At 42.0% G+C, this 21,706-nt stretch overlaps 1 protein-coding gene across 1 annotated transcript in view; it reads right to left on the bottom strand.

Annotated features, from left to right (window-relative positions):
- The window catches only part of LOC126466081 (uncharacterized), a 309,668-nt gene that overhangs the window by 226,477 nt on the left and 61,485 nt on the right, over window positions 1-21,706 (bottom strand). The window lies entirely within an intron of this gene.

Genomic DNA, 21,706 nt, shown 5'->3' with positions numbered 1-21,706 from the left:
AGAAAAATAATGTGTTTCATTGTGCAACTCACAGTAACTGTTTACAGCCCCATCCACAATCGTAGCCTTATCCTGTGCGCTTTCTACCTACCAGTCTGGTATCAATGCGCTGTCTCATTTTTGTTTGAGAGTTGGGTTACTTCCTGCAGTTATCAACAATTGACACTGACGTTTAATGTTAGTCTTGAGGTGCGTCTCTATCAGATTTTTGTGAGCAGATGTATGGTCAATTAGTCACTGGCTGACACAGAGAGTTACAGATGTCATTTACGTATTAGTATTCAAAGAACTGTGACTGACGCCCCAACAACAGGGACTTACATGCATTGACAACAGAAAATAGTTCATTGAGAATGGCTAGCTACTAGCCGAAATCTGGATTTGCGTAATAAAATCTGTCTGTCAAAAACTGATCTTACGAATGACAGCCCTGCATTTAAATCGCGTATGTCATACTTAATAAAAAAGAACCTGCTTCTCAAACACATTGGCAAACACATTGGCAAATAGATTCACTCTTGCCCCATGTCTACGGGAAAGATTAATTACTTTTTCATAGCAGTAGTTCATGTAAGATTACGTTAAAAGCTAAAGTAGCATGTTAAGAGGTACTGGCTCCTGATTGGCTGGCGCAAACATTCTTTGTGTGAGTTAGTCAGGCGACGAAACCCTTCGCGAAAGTACTTCGTCGTGGGCGCTCAAGAGTGGAGGACACACAAAACTTCTTCCTTTGCTCACGTTTGACTACGGTGTTGCACAATGATCAGATGTGGTGTTTCTTTTACCTTGATCCATTGGCGTTGGTTTCCCTGTACAGGAACAAATCGTGACCTAGCTGTTTCAGTACAGATAATGTTATAGTAAGACATAGATACTTCTTCCGCGCAGTTCATCTAAAGGCATTTTAGGTTGTGTGTAACTACAAAAGATTCTGACTTAGCTTTGCTTTTTCTTTGTTGTGGTTCCAGTGTTTTAATTGGTTCCTGTTGATATTGTTTCATATGTCGAATGCAGAAAAAAATGGCTCTGAGCACTATGGGACTTAACTTCTAAGGTCATCAGTCCCCTAGAACTTAGGGCTACTTAAACCTAACTAACTTGAGGACATCACACACATCCATGCCCGAGGTAGGATTCGAACCTGCGACCGTAGTGGTCACGCGGTTCCAGACTGTAGCGCCTAGAACCGCACGGCCACCCCAGCCGCCCAGAATGTAGAGTATTGACTGTACCCTTTGTCCGACGGGGCACAGAGGTGAAGGTATAGGTGCCGGGCAGTTGTGTTTGAGCAATAGAAAGCATATCTCGGTCCACTAGTTTCCGCAGTTTAAGGAATCTGCGCTCGCAAGCGCAATGCAACAACAGCATTTTAAACTCCTAATGCATGCTCACCATGCTGCCACCCCAAGACATGCGGCAAATCTGAGGCAAACTTTCTATATTTATTGGTAATCCGATACGAGAAATAAATATATTATGCAAAACAGCATTTGACAGGGACTGGTGTTCTGACTGACATACACTCCTGGAAATGGAAAAAAGAACACATTGGCACCGGTGTGTCAGACCCACCATACTTGCTCCGGACACTGCGAGAGGGCTGTACAAGCAATGATCACACGCACGGCACAGCGGACACACCAGGAACCGCGGTGTTGGCCGTCGAATGGCGCTAGCTGCGCAGCATTTGTGCACCGCCGCCGTCAGCCAGTTTGCCGTGGCATACGGAGCTCCATCGCAGTCTCTAACACTGGTAGCATGCCGCGACAGCGTGGACGTGAACCGTATGTGCAGTTGACGGACTTTGAGAGAGGGCGTATAGTGGGCATGCGGGAGGCCGGGTGGACGTACCGCCGAATTGCTCAACACGTGGGGCGTGAGGTCTCCACAGTACATCGATGTTGTCGCCAGTGGTCGGCGGAAGGTGCACGTGCCCGTCGACCTGGGACCGGACCGCAGCGACGCACGGATGCACGCCAAGACCGTAGGATCCTACGCAGTGCCGTAGGGGACCGCACCGCCACTTCCCAGCAAATTAGGGACACTGTTGCTCCTGGGGTATCGGCGAGGACCATTCGCAACCGTCTCCATGAAGCTGGGCTACGGTACCGCACACCGTTAGGCCGTCTTCCGCTCACGCCCCAACATCGTGCAGCCCGCCTCCAGTGGTGTCGCGACAGGCGTGAATGGAGGGACGAATGGAGACGTGTCGTCTTCAGCGATGAGAGCCGCTTCTGCCTTGGTGCCAATGATGGTCGTATGCGTGTTTGGCGCCGTGCAGGTGAGCGCCACAATCAGGACTGCATACGACCGAGGCACACAGGACCAACACCCGGCATCACGGTGTGGGGAGCGATATCCTACACTGGCCGTACACCACTGGTGATCGTCGAGGGGACACTGAATAGTGCACGGTACATCCAAACCGTCATCGAACCCATCGTTCTACCATTCCTAGACCGGCAAGGGAACTTGCTGTTCCAACAGGACAATGCACGTCCGCATGTATCCCGTGCCACCCAACGTGCTCTAGAAGGTGTAAGTCAACTACCCTGGCCAGCAAGATCTCCGGATCTGTCCCCCATTGAGCATGTTTTGGACTGGATGAAGCGTCGTCTCACGCGGTCTGCACGTCCAGCACGAACGCTGGTCCAGCTGAGGCGCCAGGTGGAAATGGCATGGCAAGCCGTTCCACAGGACTACATCCAGCATCTGTACGATCGTCTCCATGGGAGAATAGCAGCCTGCATTGCTGCGAAAGGTGGATATACACTGTACTAGTGCCGACATTGTGCATGCTCTGTTGCCTGTGTCTATGTGCCTGTGGTTCTGTCAGTGTGATCATGTGATGTATCTGACCCCAGGAATGTGTCAATAAAGTTTCCCCTTCCTGGGACAATGAATTCACGGTGTTCTTATTTCAATTTCTTGGAGTGCATCTGAGAGAAAGTGGTGTGTCGGAATTCTTATTAAGTAATAATAATGATGAATACGGCGAGGGGAAAGGAGGGTTTTGACTGGCTGAGGTATCTGCTATGGTTTAGCGAAGGAAGCCTGTTTGTTCTGTTTTCGCTGATGATCACCTACGTGATGTGTATGGTAGAGTATGAACTCTTATGGCAACGAGCTGCATTCAGGTCCGGTTGTAACAATAGCACTCTGGATTGAGAATCGGCGGCGGGTAGGATTTGGTTGTGTCGTTATCTGGCTTCATTCCCTTCATAGTAATTATTGCATTCATTTTGCAAGTAGTGTAATTTTCTTGTTTGGTAATAAGATTCGAATTCTGATAGACACCATATCCACATGATCAGACAATACATCTTCTTGGCAATTAATGGCATACCAACAATGTTCAAAGAGATCCCATTTAATCTGTTTTGCCTAATCTGTATTCACTTCCTGCAGGTAAATTAAATTTTTTGGTGATAAGATTCAGATGGTCTTCAAGCCAAGTGTTTGGGGAACTTGTTGCTGCTTATTTATACCAAACTTATTTGTTTGATCATAAAGTTAGTTTTCCTTTGGGCTTCAACCATACGTGTACTGACAGCGTATTCCACTACTAACAGAGCCAACTGTTGGAATGGCTGAGCATGTTGGCCGTAAAGAAAGATTCGTATGGCGTTGCTGGCTAGGAAATATTGAGCCTAATCTAAAAGATTTTTATTCTTTGACTCCCAATGATCCCTCTTCTTCTCAAGAGTGACAACGTCAGGACGGTTTTCAAATTGTTCAAATGGCTCTGAGCACTATGGGACTCAACTTCTGAGGTCACCAGTCCCCTAGAACTTAGAAATACTTAAACCTCACTAACGTAAGGACATCACACACATCCATGCCCGAGGCAGGATTCGAACTAGCGACCGTAGTGGTCTTGCGGTTCCAGACTGTAGCGCCTAGAACCGCACGACCATTCCGGCCGGCGGACGGTTTTCAGTTTGTCACGATTACTGAAGATGAGTAAACGATATTTTTTAATACGTTGATGCTGAAATTATAGTTTAAGCTTTTCCTTTTGATCATATTGGAGGTTCTAAATCACGCAGGAAAGAAAACCTTAGGCATTATTATATTTTTGTGAAAAGAAGTTCTAAAGAAAACACAAATATCAAATGTACGTTTATTGCCATAAAACACATAACAAAAGTTCATTTCAAACGATGATTTGCTTAAATGTATAGTATTGGAGATCCGAAGATCATTTCATATACAAAATATTTCATTTCTCACACTCGTTCAAGAATGTTACGGTATTTGAGACGGAAAGTGACAAAACGAATGAGAGAAATATGTCGCAAAGGAAGACGTCAGTATTGTGACAGTACCATCTGGCAGAGGGATATATCATATGGCTTCAGGGTCATAAAAACGCAATACGAAATGGTGTGTGGAAACATAGAACATCTGAATTTCAGTACTATTCCTTATTGCATTAAACATAACGACATCATCAACGAGACGGCGCTTTCTGCGCAAACTTTGTGAGGTTGCTTGGGTTTGGTATCCTTGAGATGCAAATGTGATAATCCGTTGCGAACAGGACAAGCCAGAAAGCTATTAAACCCCGTGGTGAGGACCCCTGCAGGGTCGTTTTAATGTGATAAACTCCTTTTCGCTTGAAAATGCAATGAACAGTTAGAAGCGATGATTTTAACAGAATCGTGCTGGTATTTCTTTTTTCTTTGGTTCAGAGGTGGCGAAGGAGTATTACTTGCGAGCTCATTACGGGAAAAGTCTGAGAACAAAAAAGGAAACCCCTTACCGCATGGTAATATACAACGCTTTCTCTCATGCTTAATGCAATTTTGTTGTTTATTGGCGTTCTGCTGGGTATGGGTGTTGATCCTGTATGAAGAGATATGTTCTCCCGTAGTAAAACCCGAGAATATTTGAATATCAAAGTTGAAAAAAAAAAAGAATCCTCTTTCGAATTGTTTCAGAAACGGCGTTGTATTGAACTAGCATTGCAACACATTAGCAGGGAGTCTGAGTGGCCTTTTATTTGTTTGAGAGGTTATTGTGAGAGGCCAATCTGCGCATACTGTACATGTGGACGGCAGTTTGCAAATGTATTTTGATGTTACAAAGGTTGCTGTAAAGTTCGCAAATTTCATAGACACTGCCAATTCTGTAGGTACATATACAAATGCCAATAATGATTAATGATTTGTGCCACATGGTGACTATGGCTCACCATTGTTAGCCGGTACGATTTAATTACGTTCGATCAGAAGACGATAATGCTATCGGAGTTAACTGTAGAATAGTGTAAAATAAATTATCAGATCCCTGCCGGTTAAGTGTTTCTTCTCTTAATTTCTCACTCTTTTTACATGAGTAAACCTTATTTATCACATTGAATCAAGAAAATTTTTTTAAGCGTCGTGGTTACGGGAAATCGCATTTATGACTGACGGATTATTAAAGAAATGTAGTTAAAAATGTTCTTGGCGTAATGTGTATTCGCTGAGGCTTATCTTACGATAATGTTAAGGCTGACATCCACTCATCCATCTTAAGGCAAGTTCTGTACACTGGAGATTTCTGGTACGTGCCACTGGCTTTATACCTGAAATAGGGGGCGGCTGGCATGAAGATAGGTTACCGCTCCATCTTGTAGGCCGATAAACTCGACGGAGGTAACCTATGCTCATGCGCTCCGCGCCAATTTTGAGTATAACCCTTTCCATCCTGGCCCGCAGGATATTGTGAATTAGGTTTTAAATTTTTCGTCTTTCAACTGCGTCACTTTCCTGCATAACTCCGGACAGTAACGATTGTGTAATTTTGCAGCTTCCGTTTGGCACCTGTTTTGTTTAATATTATGACCATCAGAGGGCAACAGATCAATCCAAACTCCAGCAAGAAGAAAAAGCCGTGCATCATTGATATAAATACAAAACTTCTACCTAAATGTCATTAGTGTAAGGCAATTCCTGAATTATTTTAGAGTGGAAATATTACATTTAACATATACAGGGTGGTCGGAAATTCCCGTTACAGACTGCTAGGACTTGTAGAGGGGAGTGAATACATCGTATTTTTAATAGAAACGTCATCCAACGACACTAAAGAGCTTCAAAGTTATAGGCACTGGCGTCCGTAAATGTAGGTGAGGTGATTCCGTGATGATGTTGCAGACTTTGTAGGATGATGGAGAACGATAAATGTATTAATTTGAAGTCAAGATCCCTGTACCGAAAACGAACGAGTTGAAAATTATAAACGAAAACCGTTCTGATTCCTCTGACAGTATTCAACCGAATACATGTACCGGTTCTTGTGTTGCGAAAAGTGTAGGGTTGGTAATTTTCAGTGGTGGTAGTGTGGACAAAAACGAGAAAATATGTCCAATAAACATGGGCTATAGAGTGCGTACCTTAACAGCAATGAACCCTTGCTCAGTAGACGGGACGAGTTTCACATTAGCGAAGATGAACGAATGATCATAGCTCCTCAGGTATGCAATTTAGAGCCCACGTTTATTGGACTTTTTTCTCGTTTTTGTTCACACTACCACCACTGAAACTTACCAGCCCTACACTCTTCGCAACACAAGAACCGGCACATGTATTCAGCTGTCAGAGTTATCAGAACGGTTTTCGTTTATAACCTGTATATAAGGTGTATAAACAAATGTATGACGTGTCAGTTGGATTTTATATATATTTGTTTTTTTGAGTAGCACGAACATTATGGTACCATGATGTACAAAATAACAGCATGAGAACTTTTTGAGTACTTTTTTCTGATTCTACAGGTCATAACGGATGGAAATTGGTACCTATCACGAAAAGGTTAAAGAAATTTTCTGTCAGTGTGGAAAGCCGGTGACATGTAGCAGTAATCTCCGCCTGAAGTTGGCTGAACGGATTCCCGCCAAAATATCGTGGAAACGTGTCGTCATCGAGTTGCAAGCCCGCAATGTCATGGAATTTTAGGTAAAAGTGGGGAATAAATATTTTTTCGTGTTGCATCAGTCCAACTGATGGCGTTGGAAACATCTCATCTACAAGAATTTAGAAACCAGTAACTTCAAAAACGGAAAATTTTCAAGTGGTTAACGATCTGCAGATGTCATTAACCCTTTCTGCGTCTGCGGTTCCAAATGGCATCATTAAGCATTCCTGGCTTTTTTGAGCTTCCCAATGCTTCAATGATACCGTTTGGCATCGCTTCACGTAGTTCCAAGTTTGGCCAACAGATCACAGTGGCGTTTGCTTTCATGACTCGCCGTTTGTTTGAAGTGCAGGACAGAGAAGTGTCGTGAGTTGTGCTACTGCATTTGTGAGTGAACACTAACTGTTGTGTTTAGTTTTATTCTGTGTATACTGAAAATCTTGGTTATGGAACCAACTTTACATAGTTCCTCAAGGGCAAGTTTACAATACAGTTGTATATGCATTTTTTTGAGTATTTATTATGCAATTTCTAATGATGCCATTTGGAATCATTATTTTATTTATTAACCAAGAGCTTCAAAAGAACTTTTGCAATGGATTGAAAGGTATGTGCTGACATTCGATCAGGATAGAGCCAGTGAAAAATGTCGATAGTTCACAACCGCAAGGTTGGACGAGTAGTACATCTTCCAGTAGTAAGATCTTTGACAGCTAACAGAGCTAGGTGCACGCGGTAAAAATTTGAGTGGTGGTGAGGAGATGCGCAGAGACAGCAGACGTGTTTCGAGTCGGAGCTAGATGCCTGCAGGAGGCAGCCGGATCGTGACAGCATCAAAGTAAGAATTGGCGCTACGCACATAATAAGCTATATATTGATCGAAACTCAGCACATACCTGGGGAAACTAGAAAGAATAATTAATAAAATAGGTTTTCTTTGGTTAAATAATGTCTAAAAGCTAGATAGAAATCCCATTGTTGATGCAATAAGCGTTTTGTGAAACTTTCTCGTAAATCCATGCTATCGAAGTTTTTTTTAGTTTTTCACATGTGCCTTAAAAGTTTGAACAATAAATATTTTTTAGATAAAAAAATTTTTTTTAGTTTTTCACATGTGCCTTAAAAGTTTGAACAATAAATATTTTTTAGATAAAAAAAACTTCGATAGCATGGATTTACGAGAAAGTTTCACAAAACGCTTATTGCATCAACAATGGGATTTCTATCTAGCTTTTAGACATTATTTAACCAAAGAAAACCTATTTTATTAATTATTCTTTCTAGTTTCCCCAGGTATGTGCCGAGTTTCGCTCAATATATAGCTTATTATGTACGTAGCGCCAATTCTTAATTTGATGCTGTCACGACCTGGCTGCCTCCTGCAGGCATCTAGCTCCGACTCGAAACACGTCTGCTGTCTCCGCGCATCTCCTCACCACCACTCAAACTTTTACCGTGTGCACCTAGTTCTGTTAGCTGTCAAAGATCTTACTACTCGAAGATGTACTACTCGTCCAACCTTGCGGTTGTGAACTATCGACATTTTTCACTGGCTCTATCCTGATCGAATGTCAGCACATACCTTTCAGGATATGGCATATGTGCAACATATACAGTAAATATTCATCACAAAAAAATTGTCCCCAATTGTTTTCTAAATGTGACGCACGAAGGGTTAATGTCTTGGGCTAAAGGAGAACAGAGGTGACGTAGTACTAACACTACCTGAAAAGCAGGAAAAGGAGAAGAGAACGGTGCAAGGGTATCATTAAATGATGTTAGGCTATACTGTAGTGAATGAGCGTTCAAATCGTGATTGGAGCTTGTGGGAGGGGCGCAGAGTCCCAGAGGGGACGGTGCTGAGGCGGCTGGAGACGCGGCCAGCTGTCGTTAGCAGTGGCCGGCGGCGAGGACGGCTGCGACCAGCGTTGTACACAGTAGGGCGGTCGCCCTGAGGGCGCCGGCCGCACCCCGCTCCCCTGACGCCTGCAGCACCACCGACTCGTGATGGCCCAGCGTCAGCGAGCTCACCGTAGACCTGCAGACACGATGCCACAGTGCGGGATCGTTGGACCTTTCGTTGCCCACAGACATGATCTCTGCACTCCGCTTTGAGCGCGGCTTTGTAGTGGCTGTACTGATTGCCGAACGCTGCTACCTGTGCTCGCTGAGAGACAGCGTCCCTGTTGCTGCCAAATAATTATCACCCGCTAATGGTCCAAGTTGAAGAACTGAATTAAAATTTGTAGCACGACGGAGACTCCTTGCTTACCAGGCCGGTATGCTAGTCGTTACAGCACCGCAGCACTGCAACTAATCCTGCTGTTTTTTCTGATCTGGTCAAAAACGTTGAAAGTTACACAGACGCTGTCTTGAAAGAAATTGAAGAAATACATAAGACAAAGATAACACAGCTCATGAGAGCCGGCCGTGGTGGCCACGCGGTAAAAGGCGCTACAGTCTGGAACCGCGCGACCGCTACGGTCGCAGGTTCGAATCCTGCCTCGGGCACGGATGTGTGTGATGTCCTTAGGTTATTTAGGTTTAATTAGTTCTAAGTTCTAGGGGACTGATGACCTTAGAAGTTAAGTCCCATAGTGCTCAGAGCCATTTGAACCATTTTGAACAGCTCATGAGACTACATACATAAACAATAAATAATCAAAACACACACACACCAGTTTTATCCACGTTTTATGAATCTCACAGACACACAATTAAACAGTGAAGGAAAAGAGCTCATAGAAAAGGACTGAAATATAACGTGAATACAAAAGTAGACGATGAATACATAGAAAACCTCATAATAGAATCAGAAGCCATTCTAAAGCGAGAGGAGAAAAGTGGAAACAGCAATGTAAACACTGGGCTAACAAGGGAATTTATAAAAAAGAAATACATAAAATTATTACAGATACAAAAAAGCAGACTGACAAAAACAATAAAAACACAGAATCCGAAACACTCAGAAAACTCAGAAAGAAAGTCCAAAATGAAAACATCATTATTACTATAGGAGACAACGAAAATACAGTAGTTCTTATACCCAAACAGCAATACATTGACAAAGCAAAAGTGTTCAGTTCACAAAGTAATATTAAAAAATTGAAATCAGACCTAACAAACATATTTCAGGTCAAGTTAAAGAATATGTTAAAAAATATAGACTACACACTGGATGACAGAAAACGTTAAATTAATACAGAACAGTCCTAGAGTACCCACCTTCCCATGCCAACCAAAAATCTGTAAACCAAATATCCCAGTAAGACCCACTGTAAACTTCAAAAATGCTCCCACTTACAAACTTGCAGGACACATACTGAAAATACTGATAGAAACTTATAAAATAGAAGATGACAGAACTTTAAGGAACACCTCAGAGTTAATACAACTTAAAAAGATATAAAAATCCCAGACACAGCTACTCTACTCTCTTTTGACATAGAAAAAATGTACTCTAACATTCAAATAGCAGAAACAATAAATATCATAGAACAAAATCTGAAGGACAACAGTCAGCTACCAGATGAACACATCAAAGAAATACGCAGGTTGCTGGAATTAATAACTGAACACAACTACTTTCATTTCAATAATGAATACTATTTATAGGAAGAAGGGTAGCCAAAGGGATCCCCGGCATCTGGAGCCCTACCAAACATTTTCAAAAACCATGTAGGAAACTTAATTTTCAAAAATGTTATCAAAAAATTACAACATATTTTATTGGCTCAGATACAAGGATGACATCCTTTGTTTAATAGATGAACCTCAGGGAAAAATTGACCAGTTGCATACAGATATAAACACAATACCCAGAAAGATAAGATTCACAATGGAAAAAGACCAGAACAACCAAATAAACATTTTGGCTATAAAAATTAAAAAAAGAAAACAATCGGCACAGCTTTGAAATCCACTGTAAACCTACAACAACTGACACAATCCTACATCAGACTTATAATCACCCACACTCACAGAAACAATCAGCACTCAGATACATGCTTCGTAGACTCAACACAGTACCACTCAGCACAAAAAATTACCAGGAAGAACTAGACATCATCACGCAAATAGCAACAAACAATGGGTACAACAGGGATCTAGTCACCAAATTAAACAAAAAAAATTAAAAACAAATACAGTCAGTGAACACAGTACATAAATACCCACAAACAACAGTACAATTAAACACTACACTAACAGGCAGAAATAGTGACAGAACAATAACGACACAAAGAATAAGATAGAAGATTCAAGATGGTAAACAATGAAATACAAGCACAAACTCACACTTAAAATAACAAATATTTTCAAACGACAAGGGATAACATAACATTCAAAACAGACAATTCAATTCAAAGGCACATTCCAAAAATAACAAGAAACACAGATATCTACGAAAAAGCAGAAATATATCAACTACAGTGCAACACATGTGATGGAAGGTATATGACGGCCGAAGTGGCCGTGCGGTTAAAGGCGCTGCAGTCTGGAACCGCAAGACCGCTACGGTCGCAGGTTCGAATCCTGCCTTGGGCATGGATGTTTGTGATGTTCTTAGGTTAGTTAGGTTTAACTAGTTCTGAGTTCTAGGGGACTAATGGCCTCAGCAGTTGAGTCCCATAGTGCTCAGAGCCATTTGAACCATTTTTCTTGGAAGGTATATAGGACAAACAAGCAGAACGTTTGACAGCCAGTACAAAGAACATATCACAGCATGGAAATATGGAACGAGCCCCTCAACTTTTGCAGAACATTTGAGAGAAAATAACCACAAAACTACACAGCATGGAAATATGGAACGAGCCACTCAACTTTTGCAGAACATTTAAGAGAAAATAACCACAAACCTACTACCAGAGAAAATGATATGAAAATAATTAGACTAAATAATGAAAGACATCTCCTAACATTACAGGAAACTTAACATATATACAAAACAAAGGCCGAAAAGAAACAACTACCAAATGACCAAGTAAATTTGCCTAACAACTCACTGTTTACACTGATTTATCATATAATAGACAGAAATCCCAGGAAATGATTACACATCTGATTCCTCTCATAAGTATATACAGGAAAATATAATAGTAATAATAATTATTATTATTTTTAAGAATAAATAAATGAATAAAAAATAGTAATCAAAATAAAATAAATAATTTTTATTTTATATAAAAAATTTTTCCCCCTCTCTAATACACACACACACACACACACACACACACACACACATTCATTCACGAAACAGTTGAATGCAGAAAACTGAGAATGTTGGTAGCACATAGAAAAACAAATGAAACTCTGTATTAAAAAGATGGCAGTTATAGTGATGTGTAACGTAAACAGTGAACTGAAAGTGAACTATAAGATGTCAACCCGGTTGGCAGATGAGGAAAAGCAGTTTGCTTAGATGCAATGAGTTAGAAGTTACCTGAAAGGGCCTTTCCATTTCATAAAAAAAGTTAAGGAATTGTTTTCAAATCTATACCCTAGATGTGAAACCATAAGCTATGTGTAAAAATGGACAAATTATGTAATATTTCAGGATACCCACTGAAGATGCCTTGTAAAAAAGGGGAAACGTGTCTGAGTGCATAAGTAATAACAAAAATTTCGATGTGCAGCATGCATAAAAGCATATTCTTTGAAACAGCAGCAAAAAAATTAACTTAAAAAATTTGAATTTTTCGCATCTTACAATCTTTTATTTTTTCTCGATACAGGACTGAACTTCTTTTTGTTATTCATCAAATTTACTGCACTGTATCAGATTAACCAACACTGTGCTCGAAATTTTAAAGAGTTTCCAGAGATAAAAACGCACAGTGTACACTTCTTGTGTGGTTGATTTTCGCTTGTGCGTCACACTAAATTAAACGTGTGTAACATATAGAAATTTTACTTAAAATTGGGTGCGAAAGAGTATCTTATTTCGTTCTCGAGTAACCATTTTTTATATCTGAGAGACAAGTCACATGTAATGTGTCCATGGAGACTTTCCGGTTGCTAGGATTTATTTTCTTATCCGATTTTAAGAAAATTATTAACTGAAAAAATTTTGATTTTTGCACATTTACGGTCTGATTGCTTAGCTCGATAAAGGACTGAATTTCCTTCAGTTATTTGTCATAGCTATTCACTGCATCAAATTAAGTAATATATTGCACGAAATTTAAAAGATTTTGCAGAGATAAAAACGCATTCCGTAAATTTGGCGTAGCGTCCATTTTAGCTCGTTTAATGCAGTGTCTGAAAAGTAGATAATACATCGATTTTATTTAAAATTGAGAGCAGAACGATATCTCATTTCGTTCTTGAGTTATTGATTTTTATATCCCATAGACAGTAGCGTGCAACACGCACATTTCATCCCCTGCGCATCGGGAATTATGTGCTCATAACAATCGTCAGACATCATGAAGGTTTCAAGATATCGAAACAAGATTTTTTGCCCATGATAGCACTCAAAGAGGCACATATATTGTATGATAAACATTCGAAACTTCCTTATTCGCCAAGATACGGAAGCAACTCATCCACAGTAGTAAGAGGTCGGCAGCTCAGGGCCCATGTAGACGTCAATAGCACCTTTGGCGGAGCCAACGAGATATATGGGCCCTGCAACGAACTTACGGCGTCACACTGGACGGCTTGTTCGCCACACTTCTCGAACGCTCGGCTCCGAGCAGGCCCACAGGAAATCAGTATGTAATTGAAAAGGTACCTATTAGACGTCTTACCTCTGACCTGTGCATTTAAACGCGCAGTTTAGAATTATTAAACTCGTCTGAAATATTTACTCGTTCACTGCCGCAGACGGCTGCTGGCACTCGTAAGACCTGCAGTGTCACGTGCTGTGACGTACGCACCATGGCCTTTCTCGTGGGCCTCGACTGCAGGAAAACCCAAGCGGCACACGTTTGTATGTCCACAAGACCTGCAGAACGGCGGAGCATGACATGCATATACGCACACAGCAGCAAAAGGATTAGGAGCTGGCGTCCTCCGTGACGTCACACGCCTTGCTTACGATCATATCTTTATAGGGAGTAAGCGAAATTATTTGTTTCTCTATTGCCGAAAGTTTAGTCGCTGCCTTGAAACGTCTTCCCCATTCAGCAGGTGTGGGCCGAATTTTTTTACATACATTATCAGCAACAACATCCAGATTCGTGGATTCGACGAATCTGTTCCGGCTTCAGAGTCGTATTTCAACCGCTTCCTGGGCCGACCTATATCCCTTGCCCTTTGGGTTTACAACATAAAACATTTTTGGCATATCTTACTTGATCCATTCTGACTACATATTTCTTCCAGTTCTGCTATATGAGTCCATTTTTTCTGTTATTTCAAATGTTTAAGCTTATTTCTGACATCTGCGTTTCTTTTTTATAATCTAGTCTTCATCCTTTAACTGATCTGAAGAATTTCATTTCTGAAATCTCTATTCGATTTACATCTTCCTTTTTTGCTATCTAAGTCTCCGGTCTGTAAAGTAGAACTCGGACAGGCAGTGTTTTACATAATTTTATTGCATTTCGTTAGTTGTCTTTTTGTTTAATTTTATTTTAATTTTTCCACAGACTTCCTCAAATTTTGCTCTTTTCTTTTTTGTATAGTATTGTATGGAACTGGGGACCTAGAAACGATCATCCCCGCAGTAGCCCGCAGTGGTTCACACCCCCACAACAGGCTACAGCAGTCCACTCACCCCACCGCTGCCCCACACCGAAACCAGGTTAACTGTGAGGTTAGGCCTCCAGTGGATCCCTCCAGGGAACGTCTCACACCAGATGAGTGTAACTCCCGTGTTTGCGTGGTAATCATAGTGTACGCGTAGGTGGAGAAACTGTTTGCGCAGCAATTGCCGACATAGTGTAACTGAGGCGGAATAAGGGGAACCAGCCCGCATACGCCGAGGCAGACGGAAAACCGCCTAAAAAACCATCCACAGACTGGTCGGAACACCGGACCTCGACACTAATCCGCTGGGCGGATTCGTGCCGGGGTCCGGCACGCCTTCCCGCCCGGAAAGACTTCTTTGTGTCATAATGATGGTCAAAGGAAATTTCGCAGTTCACTTAGTTAAACAGGTCTCCTTGATCGATGATTTTCTTTTTTGTTACTATTTTTAGCACACCTGTTGTCTTCCTCGGAATGCTATTACTTTTGTCTTTTCTATAGAAATTATGTAATTACAGTTTTAGCCAATTTGGTTCAATTTAAAACCTTTATTTGCAACTCTTCTTCTTAAATGGCAATTATATTCTAGTCGTCAGCACACATTAATATCTTTATATAATCGTCCTTTTTTTTTTATTCTTTTGATGTCTTTTGCTCCTTCATTGCATTATTTAATCATGTCATTTATGTGTAAACTGAATTATAATAAGGTTAATTACATCGAACGAAAAATTAGAAAAATTTATAAGAGGAAAAAAAGGAAGCATATGTAAAATACGTACAAAGAAGAACGCTAGGATTAAAAACAGCATACAAATGAAAATGAGCAATTATGAACTGATAATTTAAAAAGCACACACAGCAAGCTGGAACAGATGAACAGGGTGGTCGGTCGTTACAGTCGTTAAGGCCACCGCTTTTGCGGCGTGCGGTCAGCCGGCGAGGCCGGCTGTTGTTCCCGCGGCGCGGTCGGCAGGAGATCAGCATTAAGTACAGTACGATTTGTCGCGTGAGTTATTTCTAACGTACATGACATAAATACTTGAAAATAACAATAAATTGCTCACGCGTATCAAGTAAGGGCATGATGAAACTTTCTCTCTTTAGTTGTTCCATCATTTCTGACACCTACATACGAAACTGCTCATAATATTCCGTAGTTCCATCTGAGAAATGGCATCAATTTCTTCACGATCCATAGCTTTATGTCATTTAAACTGTATGGATTTCATTTCTAGACTTTGTCTTTTAATGCTCGCCCAGAGAGAATAATAGCAGGGGATTAAATTGGGGTAACGAGGAGGCCATAAGTTGATGCTGATAACTCTATCTTGAAACGTGTCATCAATTTCCTGTAATGAGAATTTGGCTATATTTGCCATCACAGAGTCCTGCTGAGATCACGAAAGCACGTTCTCCCTTAGTTAACTGGCTTAAAAAGGCCATAAAACGTTTTCCGTAAAAAAATACGAGCTATTATTATCTCAATGCTAATGGCACACCGACTCCTATTTTTTGATTATGCAGGCTGGCCTCGTGTATTACATTAGACCTTCCAGAACGTCAGTAACGGTTTCTTTGTGAATTAACGTATCCACTTGGGTGGAAGCATAATTTTTCTTAACGCAGGTGAAGGTCAATTTCTCCGTCATGCACCCTATTCAAAATCCATTCATAAAACCGCAATCTTTTAGCATGGTTACAAAGTTTAAGTTGCTACACTGCAGTTGGTCGTAACCAGCAACTTTGTAGCCGTTCAGACAGAGCCACAGCCAATTCACATTTGCTGAGAAAGCCTTCGATCAGATTTTCTAGGAGACCTTTTCAGAGCATGCCCAATGTTATCCAGACGTTCTTCAGTGAGAACCTTACGTACCTGTTCACGAAATTTATCAATCAATGAATCGTACTCCAATTAGAAACCTGAACATCAAGAAATTCCTCTTGACATAATCTCCGTACAGCACTTGCTGATTCTGTATGCATTTATGAACCATACATCAATATTCTTTGGCGACCAGAATACTTCTATTTTGTCATTTCACGTGAAACACTTTCAGTCAATGCACTGCATTGCGGCGCTTAACATACAAGTCCTTCCCGGACAAGATTTCTTCACAAACAAAAGCCTCACACCAGAGGGGAAATATACTCCCCGACAGCCCTGCTGCCAGCTGGCTGCTGGAGGGAGAAAAAAAAATCCGTGCCAGGCAGTTGCGTTAAGGATTGCATAAGTAACTTACAAAATTACATTCATGGACTATTGCCTATAAAGCAATCAAACGTTTAACAGAAAAAAGAACACATTAAACATTAACACAATCAACGAAAAACAATGGGAAGAACATTACAAATACGGTATCACAATACCTTAACGGAAAAAGCAGAGATGTATGAAGGTGGAAACGGATAGATTTACCGATACTAGCACAATTAGAAGAAGCTTTTAAAACAATCAAAAACAGAAAGGCAGCTTTTATGATGGCTTAACAGCGACATATTACAATGCAGTGGGATTCTCCTTAACCAAGATTTTTTTACACACATAGAACCAATAATTATTGATCAGTCTACAAACTGCTGTACATAATTTATAAATTAAAATTTAGAAGCAAAACACAGAAATTTTTGCCTTATGCTATACCTGGTGTCGGCCTTGATGGCGTATCAATTTTAGAAGTCAGCAATATAGCAGCAAAAACATTCCAGTTAACATAGGGCTGGAGCCATCCACTTGCGCGTGATCAGCAGTTGCCAGTCATCTCAGTACGGAATAATCTCCTAGTTAGTAGAAATTTACTTGAATTTAAACCTTACGATATATTTCCCATCTAATTTAGCTGATATTTCACTCATGGACCACGTTTGGGGAACTGGTTACAGGCATGAAGCGGCACTGGCGCGTTTTGCTGCTAATGTAAGACGATATCTGTTGCATCAATATGTTCCACCGTGGACAAGTCACGCATGGTCTGTACCTGGGCCTCTAATGTCAACTAACCTCTCTCCTCAGAACTATTCCTCCTGGGATGAACAGCACTTGCGTTTATCAGGTTGAAGAAATGAAGCTTCCTTTCATGATTTACGTGAGGATTCGCAAGTGTTTGAAGGGATTCGTAACTCGCTGCAGACACGAATGCACTATTGCATCCAAATGCGAGGATAAACTGACACATATCCTTTAACAGGTGCGAGTTTGCAGTGTATTGTAACATGTAGCATGCTGAACCAGCACTGTATTTCTTTTTACTGTAAGCCGTGGGGAAAGTCTCCGCCCTTTATTGATACACATTAGTACTGAGTAGTAAAATATTCCCTACTAAAGGTTCTTAACAGCCCATTCGCAGCTATCTCGCAGATGGGTGGTTTGTGGGCCATGTTTACTAGAACGTTTCTTCTTCTATTCATCTGTCACTTTTTCGCTATCAATTGGGACACGCTCTGTATACATAGGGTTTTTCACATTTCCTATTACACTCTGTTGTAAGGGTTGTAGAGGGGACGTAGCCAACAAAGATGTGATAAAAAAACAAATGTCTGGAAACGCGCCGTTTGAATATAATATAAGTTTGAAGCTTGGGCCCCGTCCAAATCTGTCGCTTCACCGTGCACACACACACTGAAAATAGGGCATCAACGGCTGCAAGAAACTGGTCGTTCGCTACCAGGAGGGTTGACTGGTGTTCCATGGACTCTACACTTTGATGAGAACGTCTTACGTCACGTAGAAGAGAACCCGATGACGAGCATGGGCGCCTGTAGAGCACACAGGTCGGAGCTCAGAGCCTTTGTTGTGTGCGTACTGTGAAGCTGGGCACATGAAAGTGATTCGACTTTCAAACTTATTTTACATCCAAACGGTACATTGAAGGCCATGGGTTGCTTTCCAAATCATTATCTACTATGTACCCGCTACAAATTGTAAAACCCTGTAATAGAGGTAGTGAAACAAGCTGTATACTTCTACACTACTGGCCATTAAAATTACTACACCAAGAAGAAATGCATATGATAAACGGGTATTCATTGGATAAATATACTATACTAGAACTCACATCTGATTACATTTTTCCGCAATTTGGGTGCATAGATTCTGAGAAATCAGTACCCAGAACAACCACCTCTGGCCGTAATAACGGCCTTGATACGCCTGGGCATTGAGTCAAACAGAGCTTGGATGGCGTGTACAGGTACAGCTGCCCATGCAGCGTCAACAAGATACCACAGTTCATCAAGAGTCGTGACTGGCGTATTGTGACGAGCCAGTTACTCGGCCACCATTGACCAGACGTTTTCAGTTGATGAGAGATGTGGAGAATGTGCTGGCCAGGGCAGTAGTCAAACATTTTCTGCATCCAGAACGGCCGATGCAGGACCTGCAACATGCGGTCGTGCATTATCCTGCTGAAATGTAGGGTTTCTCAGGGATCGGATAAAGGGTAGAGCCACGGGTCGTAACACATCTGAAATGTAACGTCCACTGTTCACAGTGCCGTCAATGCGAACAAGAGGTGACCGAGAGGTGTAACCAATGGCACCGCATACCATCGCGCCGGGTGATATGCCAGTATGGCTATGACGAATACACGCTTCCAATGTGCATTCACCGTGATGTCGCCAAACACGGATGAGACCATCATGATGCTGTAAACAGAACCTGCATTCATCCGAAAAAAATGACGTTTTGACGTTCGTGTACCCAGGTTCGTCATTGAGTACACCACGCAGGCGCTCCTGTCTGTGATGCAGTGTCAAGGGTAACCGCAGCCATGGTCTACGAGCTGATAGTCCATGCCGCTGCAAACGTCGTCGAACTGTTCGTGCAGATGGTTGTTGTCTTGCAAACGTTCCCATCTGTTGACTCAGGGATCGAGACGTGGCTGCACGATCCGTTATAGCCATGCGGATAAGATGCCTATCATTTCGACTACTAGTGACACGAGGCCGTTGGGATCCAGTACGGCGTTCCGTATTACCCTCCTGAACCCACCGAATCCATATTCTGCTAACAGTCATTGGATCTCGACCAACGCGAGCAGCAATGTCAGCACGCTGTAGTTGTCGCCACTGTGTCGCCATTGTGTGAATGCTCTGAAAAGCTAATCATTTGTATATCACAGGATCTTTTACCTGTCGTTTAAATTTCGCGTCTGTTGCAGGACATCTTCGTGGTGTAGCAATTTTAATGTCCAGTAGTGTATGACATTTTACTTTCCAGTACAACTCTGGAATGCCTGACACAATTTCAACTGTAGTTGTTACATACACTATGTGATCGAAAGTATCCGGACACCTGGCTGGTAATGGCTTACAAGTTCGTGGCGCCCTCCATCGGTAATGCTGGAATAATATAGAGTTGGCTCACCCTTAGCCTTGATGACAGCTTCCACTCTCGCAGGCATACGTTCAAGCACGTGATGGAAAGTTTCTTGGAGAATGGCAGCCCATTCTTCACGGAGTGCTGCACTGAGGAGAGGAATCGATATCGATCGGTGAGGCCTGGCACGAAGTCGACACTCCAAAACATCCCAAAGGTGTTCTATAGGATTCGGGTCAGGATTCCGTGCAGAGCAGTCCATTACAGGGATGTTATTGTCGTGTAACCACTCCGGCAAAGACCGTGCGTTATAAACAGGTGCTCGATTGCGTTGAAAGATGCAGTCGCCATCGTCGAATTGCTCTTCTACAGTGGGAAGCAAGAATGTGCTTAAAACATCCTTGTAGGCCTGTGCTGTGATAATGCCACGCAAAACAACAAGGAGTTCAGCTCCCTCCACGTACAAACACGACCACACCTTAACACCGTCGCCTCCAAATTTTACTGATGGCACTACACACGTTGGCAGATGACGTTCACCGGGCATTCGCTATACCCACATACTGCCATCGGATCGCCACATTGTGTACCGTGATTCGTCACTCCACACAACGTTTTTCCACTGTTCAATCGGCCAATGTTTACGCTCCTTACAGCAAGCGGGGCGTCGTTTGGCACTTTCCGGAGTGGTGTGTGGCGTATGAGCAGCCACTTGACCATGAAATCCAAGTTTTCACACCTCCCGCCTAACTGTCATAGTACTTGCAGTGGATCCTGATGCAGTTTGGAATTCCTGTCTGATGGTCTGGGTAGATGTCTACCTATTACACATTACGACCCTTTTCAACTGTCGGCGGTCTCTGTCAGTCAACAGACGCGGTCGGCCTGTACGCTTTGTGCTGTACGTGTTCCTTCACGTTTCCACTTCACTATCACATCGGAAAAAGTGGACCTAGAGATGTTTATGAGTGTGAAAATCTTGTGTACAGACGTGTGACAAAAGTTACACTCAATCGCCTGACGATGTTAGAAGTCCGTTGAGTTCTGCGGAGCGCCCCATTGTGCTCTCTCACTATATCTAATGGCTAGTGAGGCAACTGATATGAAGTACCTGGCAGAAGGTGGCAGCACAATGCACCTAATATGAAAAAGGTATGTTTTTGGGGGTGTCCGGATACTTTTTATCATATGATGGATGTAGTTTGGTATCACTAGCACTATTTTATGTAGTGGCGTTAGGAAAGTGGTGAATTGAACCATAGTTTCGGAACAGCAGGAATCATTTCAACTAAACATTAAACATGTAGGGTGATACAGAACTCTGCAACTACCGAATTTTCAGAGGTAGTATATGGACGCGAACGAGAAAAAAAAGTCTAACAAATCTGGACTCAAAAACGCATATCTTAAGAACTATGAACACTTGCTTTACTTTCCTTCTCGTGAAACACACTTATTCTACTGGACAAGTGCTCACAGTTCTTAAAGTATTCATTTTAGAACCCGTGTTTACCGGACATTTTTCTCCTGTATTGGTCCGTACTACCTCCTCCCAAAATACCGAAAACAAAGATTCAGTAGAAGAGATGTGTTTTACAGTATCAAAGACGAACAATTGCTCATAGATCTTAAAGTACGCATTCAAGAGCCCATGTTCACTGCACTTTTCTTTTTTTCTTGGTCCATACTACCAACTCCGAAAGTTCGTCGGTGGAGTTTTCTTTCTCCCTGTATATGATTTTCTATCTGGAAAGGGTAAGTCAACAGCAGCACGTTTAGATACGGATCAGGGTG

Source organism: Schistocerca serialis, chromosome 1, assembly GCF_023864345.2.
Source record: "Schistocerca serialis cubense isolate TAMUIC-IGC-003099 chromosome 1, iqSchSeri2.2, whole genome shotgun sequence".
Taxonomy (NCBI): domain Eukaryota; kingdom Metazoa; phylum Arthropoda; class Insecta; order Orthoptera; family Acrididae; genus Schistocerca; species Schistocerca serialis.
This window is presented reverse-complemented; position numbering and strand designations above follow the sequence as displayed.